The 26,613-nt window shown below is 37.7% G+C and overlaps 1 pseudogene; it reads left to right on the top strand.

Moving 5' to 3' along the window:
- The first annotated feature begins 14,987 nt into the window (after positions 1-14,987).
- Positions 14,988-26,613, top strand: part of LOC132273306 (uncharacterized) — a 68,718-nt pseudogene continuing 57,092 nt past the window's right edge.

The raw sequence follows: 26,613 nt of genomic DNA, 5'->3' as shown, positions 1-26,613 counted from the left end.
TCTCAAAAAGAAGTCTTCAGTCGCTTTCCTCTGGCTGCTATAGAGGTAATTCCCTACCCCTCTTCTAATTGCATTAAAAATGTCTTCATATTATAATTCCTCTGGATATACGTTCGGCTTAATTAGTACTCATGTATTATTTTACTGACTCTATTTGGCATGATGGCCATGCAAAAGCATGTCGAGGCTGCCAATGCTAAGGCACGAAAGTTCACCAATAGCCTTGACACAGCTACCAAGGAGAATAATATCATTAGCACCAAGAATGCTGAACTGATGGTGCAGCTGACTAAAGCTGAGAATGAAAGGGACAGTTTGAAGAAGGAAGTGGACTCCCTTCAAGATGAGAGGGACGCCCTTTAGATCCAGAAGAGCGTCTGGCAGACCGAGCGCGAAGCACTTAAGGCTGAAAGAGACAATCTTCAGCGTTTGCTTCATGATGAACAGGTAGAGCGTATGGCCTTTGAGAAGAGGGCTCTGGATGAGCACAATGCCTTGCTCGGCGTCATCGGCAAGGTTAATGGCAGAGTGACCTCTCTGCATGGTCGCTTCTCCTGGATCGGAGGCCTCATGTATGTTGAGGGGTACAGGGAAGATTACAGTGACCGTCTCCCTACTAAGGGTCAAACCAGTTTAGGCACCAATCCAGATGATATTGAGAAGGAACTGGAGATTAATCCCCTAGGAGTTTATGCTGATCCGGACTCCACTCCTGCTGAACGTATTTTTGATAAGTGCCAGGAGATTGCTTCCTCAGGAGTTATTCCTACCCCCTCAGCTGCTCAACCCCTGGAAATTCCTCCTCTTTCCACCATGGTTCCTCCTACACCTGTTGCTCAGGGCGGATCCCAGCTAGATGGAACGATCATCCAGCTTTACTCTCCTCCCCAAGGGGAGAGTACAGTTAATAAAGGTGAGGGGAACTCCGAGCGTAGGCATGAGACCGAGGGCATAAACAGGACTGAATAATTTCTTACTAATGTATCATCTTCTTTTGTATACTCTATCATTCCACCAGAACTATCTTTATAAATGCTTAATGAACATGAATTTAATGGAATGGAAGACTTTTGACTAATTTGTGTCTTATAGTGCTTTTTTCATTGTTGCTTCTGAGTTATCATTTATCATTTATCACAAGTGTTTGACGCTCGGTTAAAGTACATGGCGTTCGACTCATAGTGCCAGCTGCCACTTACTTCACCTGGTGCTCGGCTGAATGCCACTTGCCACCTGGTTTTTTATTTCTAGCAAGTATTTGGCGTTTGGCTCATAGTGCCAGCTGCCACTTACTTCACTAAGTGCCTGGTGCTCGGCTGAATGCCACTTGTCACTTCGCTTTTTATTTTTAGCAAGTATTTGGCGTTCGGCTCATTGTGCCAGCTACCACTTACTTCACTAAGTGCCTGGCGCTCAACTGAATGCCACTTGCCACTTGGCTTTTTACTTTTAGTAAGTGTTTGGCATTCAGCTCATTGTGCCAGCTGCCACTTACTTCACTAAGTGCCTAGCGCTCGGCTGAATGCCACTTGCCACTTGGCTTTTTATTTTTAATAAGTGTTTGGTGTTCGGCTCATTGTGCTAGCTGCCACTTACTTCACTAAGTGCCTGGCGCTCGACTGAATGGCATTTGCCACTTGGCTTTTTACTTTTAGCAAGTGTTTGGTGCTCGGTTCATTGTGCCAGCTGCCACTTACTTCAATAAGTGCCTGGCGCTTAGCTGAATGCCACTTGCCACTTGGCTTTTTACTTTTAGCAAGTGTTTAGTGTTCGGCTCATTATGCCAGCCGCCACTTACTTCACTAAGTGCCTAGTGCTTGGCTGAATGCCACTTGCCACTTGGCTTTTTATTTTTAGCAAGTGTTTGGCATTCGGCTCATTGTGCTAGTTGCCACTTACTTCACTAAGTACTTGGCGCTCGGCTGGATGCCACTTGCCACTTGGCTTTTTACTTTTAGCAAGTGTTTGGCGTTTGGCTCATTGTGCCGGCTGCCACTTACTTCACTAAGTGCCTGGCGCTCGGCTGAATGCCACTTGCCACTTGGCTTTTTTACTTTTAGCAAGTGTTTGGTGTTCGGCTCATTATGCCAGCTGCCACTTACTTTGCTTACTTACTAAACGCTCGGGCACCTTTTTGGAAGAAAATAATACTTTCTATAGATCTTTTGAAGTTTTATACATTTGTAAGCACACAATTGGAAATAAACACTGACTAGATTGGAGCTTAATATTCCATTTCCTATTGGTAATACCTTTTCAAAGATGTGGCGTTCCATGGCTTGTTTACCAGCCTTCCAGCCATGGTCTCCAGGACATATGCCCCCTTCCCTATGACTTCTGCAACTCTATACTGTCCTTCCCAAGGTGACACCATTTTCTTAACAATTCCAACCTTTCTTTTTAGAACTAAATCACCAAGTGCAAAGTCTCTATGCCTCACCTTTCTGTTGTGACTATTCATAAGTGTCTACTGATATGATGCCAGCCTTACTGTCATAGCATCCCTCTTCTCTTCAAGCAGATCAAGGTTGAATTTCAACATGTGATCGTTCTGCTCTTGATTCCATGCTAGGCTTCGAATGGTGGGAACTTAGTGCTCGACCGGTATTACTACCTCAGTCCCATATGCCACGGCAAACGGGCTCTCTCCGGTCGGTCTTCTTAGAGTTATTCTATAGGCCCATAGGACGTTCGGGAGCTCATCCATCCATTTCCCTTTTTCTTCTTCAAGCTTCTTCTTTATACAAGCAAAGATCATTTTGTTCGTGATCTCAGCTTGACCATTTACCTGTGGATGGCTGTCCGGTGCTAACTTTTGGTTGATTCTGTATTCTTCTAACAACTCCCTCACTTGCTTGTTGTCAAGATTAGTCCCATTGTCTATAACAATCAACCTCGGCACAACAAATTGACAGATGATGTTACTCTAAATAAAGCGCCTCACTTGTGTCTGAGTCACGCTAGGATATGGTTCTGCCTCCACCCATTTGGTAAAGTAGTCTGTTACAAGCAGAATGAACTTATTCTATGATCTGGTAGTCGGTAGGGGGCCAACCACATCCATCCCCCATTATACGAAAGGCCATGGTTTGGCCATTATGTGTAAGTCTTCTGGTGGTTGGTGGATCAGTGGTTCGAACCTTTGGCACTTATCGCACCTTCTTAAGAATTCCTTTGCATCTCGTGACATGTTCAGCCAAAAATACCCCTGTGTCATTGATTTGTGTGCTAAAGACCTCCCCCCTGAATGGTTACCACATACACTTCGTGGATACTTCGCAGTATCTGCCAAGCTTCTGTGGGGGTTACACATTTCAAGTAAGGCCCTAAGTAAGATCTCCTGTACAACTGGTTGTGCACTGTGGCATACTTCACAACATTAGATCTAATCTTTCTTACTTCATCCCTCTGCTTGGGTAAAACACCATCCCGTATGTATATCATAATTGTATCTATCCAGCTCGGCTCATATGGTATGACATTTACTTGCCAAGGATCTGAGCTTGATGACTCTCCAAGGATAAATGGCTGGTACAGCAAACCAACTGGAATCACCCTTGTCAGTGTTTCCCCAGAACTCGACGCACATTCCAACCGATCGGCGTCCTCATTGTGCTCCCTCGGCAATTGGATGAACTTGATCTGATCAAAACTCTCAGTCTCTTGCATAACGGCTGAACGATACGCCTCCATTGTTTCATCTTTGGTTCCATACTCCCCAGTTACTTGCCAAACTACCAGCTTCGAATCACTAAAAATGACTAAGCTTTTGACCTTTAGCTCCTTGGCCAACTTCAATCCAGCCAGTAGTGCTTCATATTCTGCTTCATTATTGGTTGCTCTGAACTCAAGTTTGATCACCTGGCTCAACGTGGTGCCTTCTGGTGTCTGTAACTTGACCCCAATTCCTGCCCCTATCTGATTCGAAGAACCATCACCGAAAAGCTTCCACGTCGAGTTTTCAGAATTTTCCTCTAGCTCTTCCACATCACACTCCAGTAGGAAATCAGCCACAGCTTGCCCTTTGATGGCTGTTTGGGGTTCATATGTTATGTCAAAAGAACTCAGCTCTATTGCCCATTTCAACATTCGTCCGGACAAATCAGGCTTATGCAGGATCACCTTTATGGGAAATGTGGTCAGAACGACTATAGGATGGGACTTGAAGTAATGCCTGAGTTTCCTCTTTGCATTTACCAAGGATAATATTACTCATTCGGCCTTCAAATACCTTCTCTCTGGCTCGGTCAGCGTTTTGCTGACATAGAAAACTGGGAACTGCTTACCTTCTTCACATCGTATCAGAACACCACCAGTTGCAACTTTGGAAACTCCAAGGTACAGGAAAAGTTTCTCACCTGGCTTTGGGGCAGTCAAGACTGGTGGGTTTCACATATACTCCTTCAACTTTGTTAGTGCTTGCCTCTACTCATCCCCGCAGGATTGCTTTTTGTGACTTCTTATTATATCAAAGAATGGCTTGCATCGGTTTAATAACTTAGAGATGAATCGACTTAATGCCGCTATGCGTCCGGTAAGGGCTTGGACTTCCTTGACAGTGCTTGGTTCTACATTTTTTAGTAAAGCTTCCGCTTAGGCTGGGCTGACTTCAATTCCTCTGTTGTTTACCACGTGGCCAAAGAATTGCCCGGATCCCACACTGAACAAGCACTTGGTTGGGTTTAGCCTCATTCCATACCTTCTCAGTACATCGAACACCTCCTATAAATGTTGCAAATGATGGTCCATCTATTTGCTTTTCATTACCATGTCATTGATGTAAGCTTCAACAGTCTTGCCCATTTAATTCTTGAAAATCTTGCTGACTAACCTTTGGTACGTAGCTCCAGCATTCTTCAGTCCGAACGGCATGACCTTGTAATAGTAGGTCCCTCGTTTGGTAACAAAAGAGGTCTTTCCTCATCGTTCGGGTCCATTAGGATTTGATTGTAACTTGAATAAGCATCCAGGAAGGTTAATTGTTCATACCCCGTTGTAGCATCCACCATTTGATCAATCTTCGGAAGAGGAAAGCTATCCTTCTGGCAGGCTTTATTTAGATTAGTGAAGTCAATGCAAACCCTCCACTTTCCATTCTTCTTCTGCACTACAACCACATTCGACAGCCAGATCGGGTACTGAACCTTTCTGATAAACCCAGCCTCTAACAATCTATCAACTTCATCCGCAATGATCTGGTTGCGCTTCGGGGTAAACCTTCTTTGCTTCTGCCGTACAAGTTTAACGCTCGGACCTACACGAAGGGAATGACAAGAGACAGAGGGGTCGATTCCCGGCATGTCCGAATGGCTCCAAGCTAACACATCTGTGTTCTGAGAAAGGAAATCAATCAACTGGTGCTTCTCTTCCTCACCAAGTCCTGAACCTATTTTTGTGGTTCGATTTAGCCTCAAATGATCAATTTGAACATCAGCTAGAGGTTCCTCGGTCATCACCGGAGCCTCCTCCTCCCTATTCGTTCTGGGGGGAGGCTTCTGTAATTGCTATTGTGGGCTATCAGATAGGATGAGAGCTTTTCCCTTCCCTGTGACCTTCAGAGTCACCGAGTAACATTCCTTTACTGCAACCTGGTCCCCATGGATATCAATCACCTTATTTACATCTGAACTCAGACATCTCATCACTTGGTGCAGGGTCGATGGGACTCCCTGAACTCTATGAATCCATCCTCTCCCCATCAGCCGATTGTAGGATGGATGTATCTCCACTACCACAAAGCGTTCGACAAGTTCCTTCTCGGCAGCTCGAACGAGCAATTCTATTGTGCCGATCGGTTTGACTTGCTTTCCATCGAATCCCAACAATGGATTCCCAGTACATTTAAGCCCCTCTAGCTTGATTTCTAGCCGATCGAAGGTGACCTTTGGTATAACATTTGCACTGCTCCCTGGATCAATTAGCACCCTTTGTACTAAGTACTCTGCCACTGTTAAACTAACAACCAAAGGTCTTTATAAGGAATCTGAACTCGAAGCAGGTCTATCTTGTCAAACCTTATCTACGTTGATGCGCTCTGATGGTGCAGAGTGTTGAGACTGCCTATTTGCCTCTTTATTTGTGTTTGCAAAAGCGCGTTCGGAGCAATTCTTCAGATTCTGTTGCCTATTCAGGTTGGCCATGAATTGCTTTTATAATCTGAACGGGCTGAACGTTATGGTGATTCGGCTTTTGATTTCTCTTAACTTGCTCAGCTGGTCGATTTTGCTTCTGCGCTGGCCCTTGAACATATCCTATAAATTCTCCCCTTGCGATCATCATTTCCACTTGCCTCCATAAGTTCTTGCATTCATTAGTCTGGTGACCTAAATCACTATGAAAAGCATAATGTTTAGATTGATCTCTTTGTTCGAGAGGTTGTCTGATTGGTAAGGAGATACGGAACTTATCTTTATTTTCTTGGAATAACCTTGCTAGAGTGACTTTGAGTGGAGTAAATAACTCCTCCTCTCGGGGCCTCTTCTCTGCCTTTTAGGAGGTCTGACGCTGTGGAGCTTGCTTTTGTCGAATCTTGGTTTTGGACTTCTTTTCTATGGATATAATAGATGTCTTCCTTGCATTAGCTACTTCTTCTTCTTCCAGACGCATGAAACCATCGGCTCTCCCATTCAGCTTATCCATAGTCTTCGGCGTAGTCATTACTAGACTTGTGTGGAACGGTGTCCCTCGGTTCATTGCTAACTTGAACGCTTGAACTGCTGTTGATGGATGACACTCCATAACTATACTCTTGACAAGGTTAAACCTGGTGAGAAAAGCCTGGAGTCGTTTTTCTTTGTGTTGCTTTATTGTAAACAGGCTTGACACATCTTTAGCCGGGCGTTTATTTCCATAGTATTGGCTGATAAACTTATCACACAAGTCTTGGAAGCTAGCTATTAAACCTTGAGTCAGATTCTTAAACCAGTTAAGGGCTGGCCTTGACAAGCTTGTAGGGAAGCATTTGCACATTAAAGGGTCATTGTTCGTATTCAAAGCCATTTTCAACTAAATGTGGTAAATATGATCGATCGGATCGGTCGTTTCATCGAACAAAATGAACACTGGCATGGAGAACTTCTTTGGATTCGGAGCATTCAGGATTTCGTTAGTGAACGGTGATGCAACCGTTTTTGCGGAGGAATGGAGTGCTTCATTCTTCTTTGAAAACCATGGTAGAATCCTCAGATCTGCAGATCTTCCTTCTAAACTCCTGTAATCATACGTCGCCATTGAAGGCTAGTTGGGTGGATTAAACGATTTGTCACCTGTGAATTCCCTATGCCATAGCGATGGAGCTCTATGATGGCCACACTCCATTGCTTCACCACGTCGTAACCTTCCCTGAGTTAGATCAAAAGCGGTGGCTTCTTCTCGCATGATCCATTTACGATACGGATCTAAGTGGATAGATCCTTCCCGCTCCTCCACCTGACGGACATTTGGAGGTAAATCATTTGGCAAAATATCCTCACGATGAAGATCCATTCGATTGTTTCCCTTCGGATCATCGTGATGAGTAGCACTGGATAACACAACTCCCTCTCCCACTGGAGGTGGCCTTGGACGAGCAGGAGCCTCACGGCGCTCCATTCTAGCTCACAATTCTGTATTCTCTCTTCTTAGTGCTTCGATTACACTTATCAATTCATCGAGCTTCGACTGCTGGCCATTATCCAATGGATTTGAGCTCTTACCTCCGATCATCATTCCTGATCGGAGCAAAGTCATCAACCGTAATTTTTCGGACAGATCTTAGTTTCACTAATGTAATCACACTAGATCTAGACTTGAAGTGACTGAATTCTGACCTTATAAAACCAGATCTGAATTTCTTCCACCGTGGACTTGTCAGATCATACTTATCTTTTGTGAAATATTAAATCCTATGGCCGTACCTTGCATGAAATTGACTTGTGATATGCTTTTAAATTATATCTTGGCATGTTGTTTAACATACTTTAATTTGAGAGCATTTGGATAAGTATGAAAATCTAGAGATGATTAATTAAAATCTAATTAAGGGTTCCATTGGCCTAATTAAGTGTTTAACTTGATATTTGTGATAACTATGACTTATGTTCTAACATATGTTAATTTGGAACCATTTGATGTTGTTTTAGAAGTTAGGGATTTGATTATCATGATTTAATTAAATTTCACTTTATTGTTCTTATGGCCTAATCGAGTTTTGATGTGGTGTATGTAATGACCATGCTATATTGTTATCATGCATTAATTGGAGGTCATTTGATCGAGATTTGAAACCTAGGGAATTTAATTAGTTTATTAATTAAATTCCGTTTCTATTGTATTATTGATTAACTCATGTATTTGACATTGATAGTATGTTTAAAGCATGACTTTTGATTTATAATGAATTTATGAGTTTATGTTTTCAATATTGGATTATATTTTTATAGTGTGTAACGAATCACACTTTGAAGATTCGACGTTGTCATCCTATAGTAGTTGTGGATTTAGAGCATGTATTGTGTGGATACAATCTACTTGTGCATGGAAGATGATTTAGTGCATTATATAAATTACGTATAAGTTGTGAACTTATTTGATTATTTTGGAGTCTTGGGACATTGTTACTGTGATATGGCTAAAGTTCGGCTTTAGTGCGGGAGGTATGAGTTCTCCCCAATTGAGATAGTGTGCACTAGGGTGGTCTTCCCAGCAGGTTAATACCCGGAATAACCAATTTGTTCTTGGTTTAGTCCGAGACGTGATGTCCAAGTCTTCCACTATTTGTTTTCGCATTCAATTCTAAGTTGATAACCAATGTTTAATTGTGACTTGTGGTTTGGTTATTGGTGATTTGATGTTGTTAAGTACATCTATACTAAATTGTTATATTTAGTTGTTTTCACAATTTTAGAATTCAAGTTGATAACTTAGATGATCTATATCTTGATACTTGTGTAGTATGCTTCTATGTTGGTTAATTGAGTAAATATTGTGATTTGTGCCTTGTTGTTCAAATATAGCTTAGGAATGATCCTATAGATTCATTTGGAATATAGACGTTAGGTGGTATGACCACTTTTGTCGTTTTCGCATTTTAGATTTCAAATTGATGACTCTGAGAATCTATGTTTTGTTACTTTAAATAACATGCCCTTATTTTGTTTGAAAAGCATGAATGATGTGATTTATGCTAGAAATGATCTTAGGTAGCTTAGGATGCTCCCTGGGTCTCACATTAACATAGACGTTAGGTGGAATGAACCACAATAATTAAATCATGCAAACTTGTAAAACGTAGGCCGATGTATGCTCATTTCCTACGAGTAGCTTTATGTTGCTCACCCCTACATTACTAGGGCATATTTTAGGTACAGGATTCAAGATATGGAGATTAGTACTTATCTTTGATGGTTTGGAGATTTGAAGTTTCTTTCAAAGCATTCTTATTTACATGCAAGTGTTAGCATGTTCAAGTTTCTCCTTTGATGTTGTAGCACCTAGATAGGTTCAATATGCTATTTTTGTCTCATTGTATGTAAAATATACTTAAGTTAGTTATTTGGAACCTATATGATATGTATGATTTGTGGCCAAGGGTCACCAACCTTAAAGATCCAAGTGTATGTGTTTAAATTGCAAGTTTTGTTCTTGAAATGTAAACTTTTCCAACTTTGAGGTTTGGCATGGCAAATTTTGTAAATGGAGTGTAATAAGGCCATGGGCCATTGTAGCACGTTTAAATATCCATATTACACTTGCGTGCATGTTCACATTATCACACACTAGTGTATTATGTGAATTGAACATGCCATGGGGGATTCTAAGTAGAATTTCAGCCTTGAGTGCATAACCTAAAATTTTTGCACTTTCTCGAGTCATTTCGGTCTACCGAACCGAAGCCTTTTGGGTTTTGTTTGAACCTTGAAACTTCACTTTCCAGTAGCCAACGTCAGCGTTTAGGGTCATTTCGGTCGACCGATGGCTCATTTCGGTCGACCGATGGTTCCTTTTGGTGTATCAAACCAACCAAGCCTTGAAGACTTGTTTTCAGCTGAAATTTTGTCCATTTCAGTCATCCGATGGGTCATTTCGGTTGACCGAAATAGCTAGATCCCGAGAGTTGCTTCAGTTCAGTTTCAGCACTATTCTTCCGACTTCAAATGACCATAAATCCTTTGTTTTAAATCCAAATGGGGTGATTCTTAAGCCTAAATTCATGGATTTGGAGTCAGCTTTCCAATGGTACCAATTCCATTCTCAAATTCCAATCACAGTGGGAGTTATTCAAGTTTTAGTGAGAGGGTGTCGGTTTTTGCTTAAACCGAGAAAGGGCGTTTTGTGAGATTCTTGTCCAATGTTCTTAGAACCTCTTGGAAAGTCTTGAAATGATTAGATTAGGTTGTTTCCACCTTATTTGACTTGTTTAAAGTCAAGTTCCTCCTTTTAATGGTGAGTTGACCATTTTGCCCTTTGGTTATGGTTTTTGTCCGTTTTGACCCTTTGTTTCCGCATTCGTTCTCATTGAGCTTCGTGACTTCATGGAAGGTCACATTGCTATCTTAGAGATGCTTTATATCTCTAAAAACTTTGAGTTATCTTTTGCTTTTGCATTTCTGACTCGTTACGGGGTCAATTTTCGGTTCATCACTAACGAACTGGGTTGAAAAACTCGGGTCACTACACACTTTCTCTCTCCCCATAATCTCTCTCTTCCTCTCACTTTTCTTCTCCTTTTATCTTTCTTTTGATTTTGAACTTCAAAGTTTGATTACTTCCTCAATTCTTGAAAATTTTGGGTGCCGTTTACGGCAAATCAAAGAGCTCGGCGAGATCTTCAAGTTGATATAAGCAAATGCAACTTTGGTGCATCCTAGGAATTTCAAAAAATAGGGCTTTGATTTGGAGTTTTGGGGTTTTCATCTCCATTAAGGTAGGGGTGCTCTAATGCATGATTTCTTATACTTTTGTGAGTTTTATAACTTGAATTAATGTCTAGCATGTTCAATTAGTATAAATTCTTGTAAAATTTGCTTAAATGATAGGTATGGACTATATGTGACTAATTGTTAGTTGTTTTATAGTATTTAAACATGCTTACATGAAGTTGAATCCATGTCTTATATGCTTGTTATGCAAAGTTGATGTTAAATGAGAACTTTAATTATGTAGATTAGAAAATTGCTTTATATAGCATGTGTGAGAGTTTTATGGTGGAATTGATGAATTGAAGTATCAAACATTCCATGCATTCATTGGGATATAAAAAGGGGAAAAATGTCGTTAAAACAAGTGAAATTGCTTTGGGAAAAGTTTTATAAAAGTGTTTGCGAAAACCCGGACGCCTAGGAGGTGCTTAGTGGTCCGTGGTGTTAGTGTAGTCTAGAGGGGAGTATGGTTGAGCTAAACAGGCCGGATTCGACACCTTGGAGGTGCCTTGTGGTCGTGGATGGTTAGCCAATCCTCCTTTTGTGACGCCTTGGAGGTGCCTTGGGTCGGAGTACACTAACGGTTTGAAAGTTGAAAAGGAAATGTTTCGGATATGGGGAGCGACATTTGCATGACATTGCACTTCATTAGAATATATGGTATGTATGTGTTTGGGTGACCATTGTTATATACTTGTCACTGTAGTTGTTGTCATGTACCCCTATACTATGATCCCATTTTCTTTTCCTATTCCTTACGTGGATTCACGGGGTCATAAGAAGTTTGTATTAGACACTTCCTACTGAGCGTTTAGCTCACCCTTTTATTTTAATATTTTCAGGTTCGGGAAAAAAAGTGGCGGACGACCATCCACCTCAGCTTTAGCTTGGATTAGGAGAATGTATATTTTGCTACCTTTTGTATTAAACTCATTTTGTAAGGTGTTGACCCAAATGTACCATTTTGCAGCATGTGAAATATTCAGGTTCATTTTGTATATGTCCATTGGGGAATTATAATTATGCTTATTTACATTAAATCATTTAGTGTATTTCATGTAACGTGTTGTAAATTATGTTAATATTGTTGTTGTTGTTAATGTATTAGATGTTAAAATGTATTCAAATATGTACGTGGGTATAATGTGTAGGGTGATTGGTTATCAATGTTGGTGTGTCTCGGACAGTGAAAAATTTCGAGTTTGGATAACCCAGAACCGGTCGACGTAAAATTCCCACACGTCGACCGGATGACCTAAACCAGTCAACGTGTAGCCTCCCACATGTCAACCGGTATCTTGACAGTAGCTATTTCACTGTGCATGACCTGAACCAGTTGACGTGTAGCCTCCCACACGTCGACCAGTATCTTGGCAGTGGGCAATGTCACTGTACGTGACCCAAACCAGTTGACGTGTAATACGTACACGTTGACCGATTCCTGTTCCATACATTTTTTGTTTAGTTTCCCTAATTATCCTTTTATTCAAAGTTACGAGTATTTATTTTAGGACCCAATAAAATTCAATAATAATTATTATTTTTATCACAGAAAAGACTATATTGCCCCGAATTTTATCTTATTTATTAAGCGACATAAGTAAATGACCATTATGCCCTTTGAATCTCATACCATTAGACTTGTGGCAAATGACCATTTTGTCCTTATTGGGTTTTAATATACAAATTTAACGTGAAAGGACCATATTACCCTTGGATGATTTTGGGTCGGATAAAGATCCGTTTAACTATCCAGACCTAGTGGATTTGGGTCATTACAACAGAGTACACCATTGGATAGACAACGAAAAATTAACAAAGATAGACTCAAAAATCACATGATTCAGAGTCCGGACGGGGGAGAAAGGACAAAAACAAAATCAGGCATCGTCGAGGCTGAGGGGAGGCACTAGGGCCAAGCCCCATGCACGCACACCTGCCCATGCACGCGCGTGTCCATGCACGCGCTATTGTGCTCGCGGGCGCTGCTGTGCTGACACCTGGGCACATCCTAAAAAATGCTGAGAATAGTGTGTGTTTTGGACCCGAAATGACCTTTTTTGGAAAAACACGAAGAGGAAATCCCCTTTTAAATATTTTTTTCAAGTTGACCATGTCGAAAGAAAAATTTATTTTTGACGTAAAATTCCCAAAATACCCCTGAGATTAGTTTTGACCAAAAATGCAAAATTGCAAGTTTACTTGAAGTATTCAAGTGACCAAATATGAAGTGTGCTAAAACGATTATGTACGCAAATGTAATAAGTGTTTTAAAATGTGCGGGAATGGTTCGTGACCCCCAATTATGTCTGATACAAAATTCGACCTATTAAACCTCAATAGTGCCTTAAAATGGAAAATTTGAAGCTTACCATCAACCATATCATGCAACCATTATATTTTGTGTAAAGTGAGCATTCTCGCAAACGTAATATATATAATACAATGCGTTCCAATGGTCCATAATCTCAAAATACTCCCAATGCAAAATATGACATGTCCAAACCCCTAAAGTATGAAAAATGGTCCTTTTAAGTAAATTTTTAAGTTAATCACCATAGATGCATTCAAAGGACTGTTTGGCCCTTGGCCACACATCACATATAATAAAAGAGCATTAGAGGAATGTGTTAAAACACACTTCCCACCATCCAAGCTAAAAATGACATGCTAAAGCTTCGCATTTTTCTATTTTTCACATATTTAAGCATATAATCAAGTAGCATAAAAGTAAAGTACAAGGTCATTGGCCCTTCGCCTCATCACATATATGTCAAATAGGTCTCAAAGGATGTATTTAAACACTTATTACATATTCCAAATAGAAGGTATAAGTTTTGATATAATTAACCAAAATAAAGTAAAATCATGCTAGCAAGTGCATTTAAAGGAATACGCCAAATTCATTAAGCCACAAAGCAAGTTCAAGGATGTTGTGCCTAAAACATGGGTTTTTACCTGAAAAATGTCCCAAACAACAAGAGTGAGTAAACAAGTTACTCGTAGGAAATGAACAGGCGTATAACCTAAAGTTTTGTAAGTCTTTATAAGTTGATATAAATTAATCCATGTGGTTCATGCCACCTAACGTCTATGTCCAAGGTGAGACTAAGGGATCATTCTAAACTACATTATAACATTCTCATCATAAACCATAATAAATAAGCAATTAAATAACATTGAAATATCAAATACCAAATAACAAAATTTAAATTCATAAAGTAAACAACTTTATTTAAATTCATAAAGTAACATTCTCATCAGATCACCAATATTATTTACGGTAGTCAAGTCTGACTTGACGGGCATCAGAGGACCCAACGTACATGACCTGGGATGCAGAGGACCCAACGTACGTGACCTGGGATGCAGAAAATTCAATGGTGATGACTTGGCTCGCGAACTCCATGGACAAGGTTATTAGCTCCAACTATATGTGCTACTCCACGACTAAGGAGCTCTGGGGCAACGTGAATCAGATGTACTCTGATTTGGAAAATCGGTCTTAAGTCTATGAATTGACTCTAAAATTTGGTTAACTTTGGTAGGGAGAAGACTCGGTCACCAAGTATTTCAATTCATTGAAGCGCCTTTGGTAGGACATAGATCTGTTCAATGATTATGAATGGAAAATCCACTGAAGATGCCAATCACTACAAACGGACTGTGGAGGCTCATCGTATTTACAAATTCCTTGCTGGGCTCAACGTGGAATTTGATGAAGTACGGGGACGGATTATTGATAGGACTCCACTTCCTCCAATTGGTGAGGTATTTGCTGAGGTTCAAAAAGAAGAGAGCAGCAGACATGTAATGTTAGGGAAGAAGACTACCAGCGGGCCTGTTTAGAGTTCTGCCCTTGTTGTTGTTGAGACTGCTGCTAATAAAATAGTCAATTTTCAGCAAAAACCTGAAGAGAAGCCATGGATTTGGTGCAACTTTTGTAACAAACTGCGCTATACTCAGGAGAATTGTTCGAAAATCCACGAAAAACCAGAGAATTGGAAGAGTAGCAAGCCTGGTGACAGAAATAGGCGTGTGGTTCTTACTATTAATGAAGTTGAGACAAGTCCCTTAAGCAAGGAGTAGATGAATTACCTTCTGAAGCTGCTGAAATTTAATTCCTCATCTGGTATTCCTAGTGTTTCTCTTGCACAAATAGGTAGTGCACTTAATGCCTTTTCTTGTTGTTTAAATTCTACTCCATGGATCATCGATTCTAGAGCCTCTGATCATATGACCAGCCTTTCTAATCTTTTTAGCACTTACTCACCATGTTCTAGAGTTGAAAAAATTAGAATTGCAGATGGAGTTTCTCACCTATTGCAGGAAAAGGTTTGATAAAATTATCCGAGATTATAGATCTTAAATATATTCTCTATTTCCCTAAACTAGCCTATAACCTTTTGTCTATGAGTAAACTAACCAAAGAATCTAATTGTCATGTAATTTTTTGTGATTCTTACTGTGAATTTTAGGACTGGAGCTCAGGGAAGAAGATTGGCAGTGCTGAGATAATAGATGAACTTTACTACTTTGATGGTGACTTCTCCAGTAATAAAAAGTATTAGTGTTAGTTCTAACTCTGTTTATGAACAAATAATGTTTTGGGATTTAAGACTAGGACATCCTAGCTTTTCATATCTTAAACATTTGTCTCTTACTTTATTTAAAGGTTTGGATTGTTCATCATTCTATTGTAAAAGTTGTTGCTTATCTAAGGGTCATCGTACTACTTATTTTCAAAAACCTTATACTTCTTCAAAACCATTTTATTTAATACATAGTGATGTTTAGGAACTTTCAAGAGTCACTGTTATCTCTAGGAAAAAATGGTTTGTTACTTTTATAGATGATCATACTCGTTTATGTTGGGTTTATTTGATGAATGAAAAGTCTGAGGTTGAAATTTTTTTAAAGAATTTTTACACAATGGTTGAAACTCAGTTTTAAGCAAAAATTAACATTTTTCACACCAGTAATGGAACGAAGTATTTTAATAAAATTTTGGGGAGTATTTTGAAAGAATAGGATATCCATCATCAGTCTACTTGTGTGAATACCCCTCAACAAAACAGAATTACTGAAAGAAAAAATAAACATTTACTTGAAGTGGCTCGTGTTATAATGTTTTCAATGAATGTTCCAAAATATCTTTGGGGGACAAGCTGTTTTAACAGCTTCGTATTTGATTAACAGAATCCCTACACGTGTTTTAAAATATAGCATGCCATTAGAATGTTTCAAAAGAAATTTTCCCCTATCAAGGATATACTCGGATTTACCTCTAAAGGTTTTTAGTTGAATAGCTTTTGTTCATATACCCAATAATACTCGGTCCAAACTTAATCTTTGAACTGAAAAATGTGTTTTCATAGGATCTGCTTCTAATCAAAAGGGATATAAGTGTTTTAATCCCCAAACAAAAAAAATTTATATGAGTATGGATGTCTTTTTCTTTGAAAATAAATCCTACTTTCACAAAAATTCTTTTCAGGGGGAGAATGAGGTTATGTAAGAAAAGTTTTGGGATTTATCTCCTACTCCTTTACCAAATGTGATTTTGACTACTTCACCTTATCCTACTGTTATTCTCGAAATTCAAAGTCAGGAACAATGTGATAAAACCAATGAAAATAATGAAGGGAATCCTAGTCATATAGTGCCAAACATTATTGTATCTGAAACAGGGGAAGAATCACTACAACCGGGTACAAAAGTTCCCCTCTATCTTATACTCTGAGAAGACCTCATCAAAAGAGTCAAAGTCAACATATTCTTCTTGGAAATGATCAATCTCGACCTCCGGGAATTGGACCTGCAGATATCATTAGTAGTTTTGTTCCTAACTCATTTACAGTTCCCGTTGCTTCTCCTAACCAAGAACCATCAAACCTTGATATTCTTGTAGCTGTTAGGAAAGGTATTCGAATCAAATATCCAAATCCAAAATATTTCATTGCCAAATACCTTTCTTAAGAAAAACTCTCTTATACTTATAGGGCTTTTACCTAAAAAATCTCACACTTGTTTATCCCGAGAAACATTCAGGAAACTCTTGATGATCTGAATTGGAAGTTAGCAGTGATGGAAGAGATGAATGCTCTTAGAAGAAGTGGTACATGAGAGTTGATTTACCTAAAGAGAAAAGTAGTAGGCTGCAAGTGGGTCTATACTTTGAAATGTAAAGCTAACTGTAGCATAGAAAGGTTCAAGGCAAGACTAGTAGCAAAAGGGTTCACCTAGACCTATGAAATTGATTATCAGGAAACTTTTGCTTCTGTAGCCAAGATAAACTCAATCAGAATCTTGTTATTTTTGGCTGTGAATTTTAGCTGGCCATTACACCAGTTAGATGTAAAAAATGCCTTTTTAAATGGAGATCTTGAGGAGGAGGTCTTTATGAATCTACCACCTTTGAGGGAAAATTGGGACTTAATAAAGTCTATAGACTAAAAAAATCTTTATATGGTCTCAAACAGTTCCTTAGAGCTTTATTTGAGAGATTCTTTGAGATCAAGGAATTGGGTGCATTAAAATACTTTCTTAGAATGGAGTTTGCTAGATCCAAATAAGGTATATTTGTGAATTAATGTAAATATGTTCTTGATTTACTTAGTGAGACAGGTCTGCAAGGTTGTAAACCAGCCGAGACACCCATTGAGCCCAACCTTAAGCTGTAGTCTTCTAAAGATGAATAAGTTTTGAATAGAGAGCAGTATCAAAGACTTGTTAGAAGACTGCTCTACTTGTCACATACACGTCTAGATATAGCTTTTGCAGTCAACATGGTTAGCTAGTTTATACATTCACCTGGACGAGAACACTTTGATGTAGTCTATAGAATTCTCAAATACCTAAAAGGGACCCCTAGAAGAGGTCTACTGTTAAAAAACCGCAGGCATTTACAAGTTGAAGCCTATACTGATGCGGGTTGGGCTGGGTATGCTATTGATAGACGGTCAACTTCTGGTTACTGCACCTTTGTTGGAGGTAACCTTGTCACCTGGCGAAGTAAGAAACAAAATGTGGTAGCAAGAAGCAGCGCAGAGGCCGAGTTTAGATCTTCTGCTCATGGAATTTGTGAGGTGTTATGGATTAAGAAACCATTGGAAGAAATAACGGTCTGTAGTCTGTTGCCTATGAAATTGTATTGTAATGACCCAAAAAGATACCAAAATAATAATAATAAAATATAAAAAAATTTCGGCATGACCTCTACAAAAAAAGTCCCTCTATAACCTATTAAAATACATAAAAAATGCAATGGCCTCACTAGGCCTTAAAACTAATCTATCATGTCCCAACGCACAATACAAATATTATATCACATTCCCAAAATGATTACATACATATAAAAAGTCCCGTTCCTCCATCTCATCCAAACAAGGAACAGATTTTAGTTACATCAACTTACAGTCCATAAAATATAGCTAAAATTTTAAAGTCCATAACTTACAACATTATACCAATTAAATTAAAGTTCCACAAAATAGTTAAGATTACATTTACAAAATATTAGAGTTCTAATACAAAAGATAACAAAATAAAATAGGTCTCCAATCTCGTTTAAACTTGTGGTGGATTGTCGTCCATCACTGTAATGACCCGGTCATTTTTCTTCCTTTCCTTTTTCTCAGATTTTTATGGATAAATTTTTTCTGTTGTCTTTTCTTTTCTGTGTTTGGTTTTTGTCACTTGGTCTCTTTTTGAGTTCTCAGAAATGGTTTCTGAGACTATTTTCTTTGAATTGACAACTTCCTTTAAGGACCGAGTCATTTTCACATTTTTCGTTTTTCGTCACTATTCACTTTTGTCTTTTCCCGGTTTCCTTTTTCGTTGCATAACCTCACTTTTTGCCATTGGATTCAACTCTGGCTTTGCATGCATTCATGATATTTAATTTCCATGATATTTACATTTCCACTTTTGTAGAAAAGCATGTTAAATGTTTATTTTTCTTGTAAAGGGCATGGTTGCATAACTTTTTGGTAATTTTCTTAACTTTTGGGGTTTTAGTGTAATTATGTAAAGTAATTATTTTTTGTCTTAGGGACCATTTTTTTAATTAAATTTAGAAGATATTTTCAAAAAGGACCTTTTTGTAATTTTTGAAAAGTATGACAAGTGTCACACTCTAATTGGTCCACTTGTTGACATTTGTGTGGAGACACTTTGATGCCTTGGATGATGACATGTGGAGGGTGGAGATTCACCCATTTGTTGGCCTAGGATTGGACCACTTGTTGGCTTGGATGAGTGACAAGTGTATGCTCCAAGTCTTGCAATTATTTTTGGGCTACTTTGGGATTATGTTGTTAAAGAAGGGTTTTTGTGCAATTGACCATAGATATGTGTATTGACCATGATGTAAGAGCACATAGTGAGTGAAAGATTTCTATTTCCTCCACTCACACTTAATCTTTTTGTTTCATTCTCTTGCTCACCACAAACCCTAGCCACCATTAGAGAAGCTTGATGCTTAGGCCTTGACCTTGATTTTTGAGGCCCTTCCACTCACCTTTGACCATGAAGCTTTGAATACGTTTTGTTCCCCTCATCCTCCTCTACATAACCCTTAAAGGGTTTGCCATTTTGTGTTGATTTTCCTTGGATTCAAGAGGAACAATCCTCTTGTGAGGTAGGGGGTGTTATAGTTTATTTTTCATATGGTCTTACTTGCTTTTGTAATGAGTTATAAGTTGTATGCATGTCTTATGTTGATTTGAAAAATAAATGATTAAATGGTAACTTGCATGTAACTTACTTTAGACTTGATATATGGCATGGCCATGACTTGATCCTTATTATATATTAAATTGGGATAATTTAAATGAGTTTTCAAATCTAGAGATTTAATGAATTTAATTTGATTTAAATTCTAGTTAATGGTGTTTTGCTTGTATTCCATCTTAGACTTGATATATGATATGACCATGACTTAGTCCTTGTTATATATTAATTTGGGATCATTTGAACAACTTTTGAAAATTAGAGATTTAATTAATTTAGATTAATTAAATTCTACATGATGAAGTCTTGCTTATTTTGCTCATTTGATTTGATATATGTAATATAATAATTTGAGATTATTTGAAATTGTATTGAAATCTAGAAAATTTAATTATTTTTGTTTTATTAAATTCTATCTAATGTCTCCATGGATCTAATTGTGTTTTAGAAGTTGTTTCTATATTCAAATCATGGATTTAGACATGTTGTATATTCACTTGGTTATGTTTTGAGTATAGGATAACATTGTTGTTATATTTATATTCATGAGAGCCTGTTTTCCTTATGGATTATATTGTTGCCTTGTGTAATGAGTTACACACTTCGTTCTTGACATCTTTCATGGCATAGTAGTTGTGGACTTAGAGCATGTATTGTATGTGTTTCCAAATTTGGTTGTGCGTGGTAGATAGTTGATTATCTTGTATATACATGTTGATATATACGTTGTTGCACAACTTGTTGATTTTGGAAACTTGGGGACGTCGTTGTTTGGCTACGGCTAGGACATGGTTCTAGTACGGGGGAATGTCCTCCCACAGTCTAGTGCGCACATAGGGCGGTTACCCGTGGGCTAGTAACCCTAAAGTAACCACATTGTCAGTCTGATCTGGTGTAATGTCTGAGTATCCACCTTGTTTGATTTCGCATTTCAATTCCAAGTTGATAACTAGATGATGTTGTAATTTGTTGTTCCTTATTTAATTTCCCATTTTAAGTTTTAAGATGTTAACTTTGAGAATTTGTGCTTTATGTGTTGTATTAGAAGTTCCAATGTTGGTTAAATTGCATCGATATGGTGAATTATGTTTTAAATGTTCAAATGTAGCTTAGGAATGATCATATAGATTCATTTGGAATATAGACGTTAGGTGGCATGATCCACTTTAGTTGTTTTAGTATTTTAGATTTTAAGTTGATGACTTTGAGAATCTATATCTTGTTGCCTTGTTTAACATGCTTCTATGTTGTTCAAATTGCATTAATGATGTGATTTATGCTAGAAATGTTCTAAGGTAGCTTAGGATGCTCCTTGAGTCTAACCTTGACATAGACGTTAGGTGTCATGATCCTTTTGAATTATTTCATGTTAATGTAAAAATTTGTAAGAAATCGTGTCGATGCATACTCATTCCCTATGAGTAAACTTATTTACTCACCTCGAATTTACTTAGGGTTTTGTTTAGGTACGAAGACTTGGTTGATGATGTTAATCATTGCTTGGATGATTGTAGACTTTAAGGTTTTAATTCTTGTAAAAGTTGGCTTAAAATGCCACTTGTAGCCTTATTTGTCAAGATGTGTATATTTGATTCCATTTATGTAATGTGTACATGAGTACACTCGTTACAATGTATTTGACATGTATGAGATGAGGTCGGAGGCCAATAATCATTATTTTGTATCCTATGTGACTTCATGAAATATTATGAAAATGTTAAAAATGTCAAGTTATTGCATCACTGTGTTTGCATCGGGTATGTGAATTCCATTTTGATTCTTTCATAGGGTCTCATTAATCATGTTTAAAGTGTGGCCAAGGGCCAAACGGTAATTTGAAATCATTTGTCAATATTGGTTTTCAAATTTACCATTTCATGTGTATTTTTGCCTTTTTGGCCGTTGGGAGGTCGGATTTTGCATCGGTGGTATTTTTAAGCCATGGACCATAGTAGCACATCCTAATAGGTAAGTTACGTTTGCGTGCATGATCGTTTTTAAGAAAAACCTCATCCTTGGTGATTTGAGCTTATTGCATAATCCGGTTTAAGGGTATTTTGGGTATTTCACTTGAAAAGTAAAAACTTCTCTTGACATGGTCATGTAGAAAACATGATTTTAGGGGGAGGGGGGTTCTTCTTTGTGTTTTTCCAAGAAATGTCGTCTCGAATACGAAAACCCCATTTCAAATTCAGTTTTCTGGTAGAAAAAAAAATTTACTTGCTGTCAGCCTCATCTAATCGATTAGATGAGCCATCTAATCGATTAGATGGTCTTTCGTGAGATTTCCAACATTCTGTTTGGCATCTAATCGATTATTAGATGGTCCTGAGTTACATCTTTTGACTCTTTTCTTCATTTGATCATAACTTTGTCATCCAGACTCCAAATTGAGTGAACTTTTTTTTGAACTTGACTAATTTTCTATTGTCTTTCCAATGGTGTACTCGGTATTACCTACTTTTGTGTTAAAAATGATAATTTTGCCCCTAGGTTCATCTTGTCCATTTTTAAAATGTCGCTTCCGCATTTATTTTCTTTGGGTTCCGTGACCTTATTGAGTGTCATATTGGTATCTTAGAGATGCGTTGTATCTCTAGAGACCGTTGTTTCATTTTTTTACTTTCGCATTTGGATTCGTTATCGGATCTACGTTCTGCTCATCATAGGATGCACTGGCCTAAAAACCAGGGCCGTCACAGCTACCTTTTTTTCGTGTCCTGAAAAATGTTAAAAATATAATAGGGTGAGCATAAGCTCAATAGGAAACGTCTAAGATACACTTTTTGTATCCCCGTGAATTCTACATAAAGAATAGGTAAAAAGGAACGGGGTCATACCATGGGGAATACATATTTTCAACCACAACAACAAGTATGTAGCAAATGTCAACCAATCACAAATATCTCACAATGCCATGAAGTGCCATGTTATGCAAATGTCGCTCCCCATATCCGAAACATTTCCCTTTCAGCTTCCAAACTGTCAGTGTAATCCGACCCAAGGCACCTCCAAAGCGTCACGAATGAAGGGTTAACTAACTATCCACGACCACAAGGCACCTCCAAGGCATCATATCTGGCTTAGTTAGCTCAACCATACTCCCTTCTAGACTACACTAACAACACGAACCACTAGGCGCCTCCTAGTCGTCCAGTTTTCATAAACACTTTTGAAAATATTTTCCCAAAATCAGTTTCCTTTGTTTTAAAATATTTTCCCTTTTTCCTTCCCGATAGATACAAGAATGCTCCATGTTTCAAATCATCAATTCAACAATAAAATTTTCACACACACTATCCAACAAGAATTTCTAAAACACATAACTCATGCCTTCAATCAACCTCAATTTAACATGGTAAGTATATAAGTCATGAATTTAACTTCACATAGGTATGTTTAATCACTGCACAACAATCAACAAGTAGTCATGTATTCCATATTTAACATTTAAACAATTTTTGTAAGAGATTATACAAATTGAGCATGCTTGACATCAATTTAAGTAAGAAAACTCACAAAGGTATGAGAATTTATGCATTAGAACACCCCTACCTGAAAAGGAATTTTTTTTCACGAGATCATCAAAGTCTCAAGCTCCTGGCCTCTGCAAACTCTCTCTCGGTTCACTTTCTATCTTCTCTCGGCTCACTCACTCTTTCTTTAATTAATTTATTTATTTATTTTATCTCTTTTCATTATATCCTTATCAAGCTACAAACCAGATATATAAGGGAAAAATGCACCGACACAATAAAAAGATCAACCAACAAAACCCATGTGCATGCACAATTAATTTTTGCCCAAAAAGTCACCATGTGGGACCCACCCACCATCTTAGTGGGACCCAAAGCCTAAGGAAATTTTGGCCAAACAAACCACTAACACATCAAAATCACATTTTCATTTCTCTTTCTCATTTTCGGCTAAACCTGCTACCTTCCTTCAGACAGTGTAAATATATATATATATATATATATATATATATATAACAAAATCAACCAAACCCATGACTCCATCTCCTAGTCGGCCCGCAAAAGCCATCATCACCATTGTTAATTTTCCTTTCTCTCTAATCCCATGGCTAGTGCATCACCTTTTCATTTATCCATCAGATTGTTATATATATATATATATATATATATATATATATATATACAATTGCAAACCAAATCCACATTTCTTACTCTCTTTGTCAGCAACCTAAGGCCCACCACACAGAACAATTACACATTGTAATAAAATAATTCAACCCATTTCTCTCTTTCTCATCACCATATAATATATATATATGTATATATCATAAACATTACATGTACTGTGACAATAAAGCCGCTATTTCGATCGCTCACAATCTAGTGCTTCATAACAGAACAAAGCACGTGATGGTAGACAAACACTTCATCAAGGAAAAGCTTGAAAACGGATTGATCTATATGCCATACATTCTTACTACCGAGCAAGTTGTAGATGTGTTTACAAAGGGACTTCCCACAAGATAGTTCGACAGACTAATTGACAAGCTAGCTATGGAAGATGTCTTCAAACCAGCTTGAGGGGGAGTGTTGAAAGAGAAAGATTCAGTAGTAATACTACCAAATATTATTAGCTGTAAATATAATATTTGGAGGATATTTGTTATAAATAAAATTTGGTCAATGCTGTAAATTAGGATATTATTAATTAGCCTAGCTAGCTATTGTAATAAGTTTTCTGATTTTGTGCTTGTATTCTCTCCTATAAAGAGAACCCATGTAAACTTGTGAATATTGCGAGCTAGTACAGAAAAAAGTTTATTCTATATTTCTTTCCCTTTCAAGTTTATACCCCCAAATTACGGCAATCATTTCCTAATAAACTTCACAATTTTGACTTTCACTAAACTCATAACTCTCACTTTATATATATATTTTGGGTAAATTATATTTACCTTCCTTGAGGTTTGGGAAAATCTCACATGGGTGAAGCATTTGAGGTTAATTACTTTGGCCTCCCTTAAGACTATAAAAAGTCAATTATACCCTTATATATAATACATTTTTATAATACAAAATATATTATAAAATCTAAAAAAAATTAATTATTCTATCTCATCTCTTTTATTACTTTATCTCTCCTCTCCACCACGGTTACCCTCTCTTAATTAAAAAAAAAATCTTGTAAAAAAAAAAAAAAAAAAAAAAATTGAGTATATCGGCAACTTGGTCATTTTATGAATTATTTTTACAAGTTTTGATGGAGAGGGGGGATTGTTGAGCATACACCCAAATCTCAAGGAAGGTCAAAACAATAAATCTTAAATGCTCCACTTGTGTAAGATTTGCCCAAACATCAATGGAGGTCAGTGTAATTTACTCTATATCCTTCTACCATTTTTTTTCTGTAATTTTTTATTTTATTGCTGTTCAAGCGGCCCCTCTTTTTTTCTGACTTCCATGCATCAACAAGGGTTGAATTAGTGTTATGCATGGAAGTCCTTTGGGAACGGGTCAGAAGACATCACACCTTCCATCTTCATCAACAAGAAGCACTCAACAGAGTTACTAGATTGGCCATGGTACGTACAAGATTAATGACTCTTCTTCCCATCCATGTTCTCATATTTTACTGTTCTTGTACTATAGAATTTTGCACTGCCATAGACATAATTACATCAACTCAACCCTGAAACTATAATCTCCAATGGTTACACCTTCAAACCCCACAAACCAACTGATAGCACTCAAGAAATTAAACAAGAATCACACTACTTACAAAAATTTAAGTGTCTATGTCCACGGTCAAGATCGGTAAACATTTCATTATGCCACAAATATGAGATTACAAGTTTTAGCTCCCAAACCTCCCTTCTCTCGTATCACACTACAAACCCTAATTTTTAGTATTCTCTCGTATCACACTACAAACCCTAAATGCCTTTATATAGTGGGTACAAGAGAATCTACAACCTTGGTTCACGACTTGCAAGAGAAAATAGGTCAATTTTTTCCCTTCAAATTTCCGAATCATAACCGAATAGCAAAGCGATCCAAGCCGAAACAAAATTAAGACCACAATAGAGATAAACCCCTTAACGATTCTTCTGTGACTCCGACCAACCTTGTAGTACATGTCATGGATGGACGCACACAGATTGTTTGGTCGTCAAATGTTTCAAAAATATGTGTTTAAAACTTTAAATTACCAAAAGGTTTTTCTCGACAAAATGAAAAATCAAACTACCAATTAGTATTAGTTCAGATGGTATAGTCTCTCCACTACAAATGGGAGGTTGGGGCAATATCATCAGCGCTTGCGATTGCTTGAACTTCGAAGAATAAAAAAATTTCAAACCAAAGGCCACCAAGGGCTTCAAGAAATTTATTTGACTATGACTTAGTCCAATCTCAAGAAACCATGTATATGAGAAAAAAAATACATAGGGGAGGTTGGGGCAATATCATCAGTTTGCACTTGCGTTTGCTTGAACTTTGAAGAAGAAAAAAAAAATTCAAACCAAGGGCTTCAAGAAATAGATTTGACTATGACTTAGTCCAATCTCAAGATACTATGTGTATGGGAAAAAATCTGGATCGTATACAAAGTAAAAATATTTGAAAGGAACAAGATGAATTTATAAAACATTTAAGGGGGCACTTCCCCCTTAAGTTCCACTTAGTTCCATCGTTATTTATTTAACAATATGTATCAATGTATCATATACTAAGGTCAATATATAGAGCGCTGAAAGGGAGAGCAAGTAAAAGTTTTTATATTTGTTCAGACAATGTATGGTCAAATAGAGACGATTGACATGTACTATGCAACATGGGAGCAAAGATTTTAAAACCTTTAATCTTTCATTTTATTTTCTTAAAAAAATAATCAGGTTGTGAAGACTGTTTCAACCGTCCAACCAATCCATTTCATTTTTTGAACCATTTCTAGATGAAGTATAGTTTAGTTGACATATAACAGAGTAAGATCTAGAAACCATTGCAAA

Source organism: Cornus florida, unplaced genomic scaffold (genome assembly GCF_030987335.1).
Source record: "Cornus florida cultivar Cherokee Brave unplaced genomic scaffold, ASM3098733v1 CherokeeBrave_3.0.0_Hap2_Chr01, whole genome shotgun sequence".
NCBI classification, from domain to species: Eukaryota; Viridiplantae; Streptophyta; class Magnoliopsida; order Cornales; family Cornaceae; genus Cornus; species Cornus florida.
The sequence above is the reverse complement of the archived record's forward strand: the minus strand, read 5'-3'. Positions and strand labels throughout refer to the sequence as shown.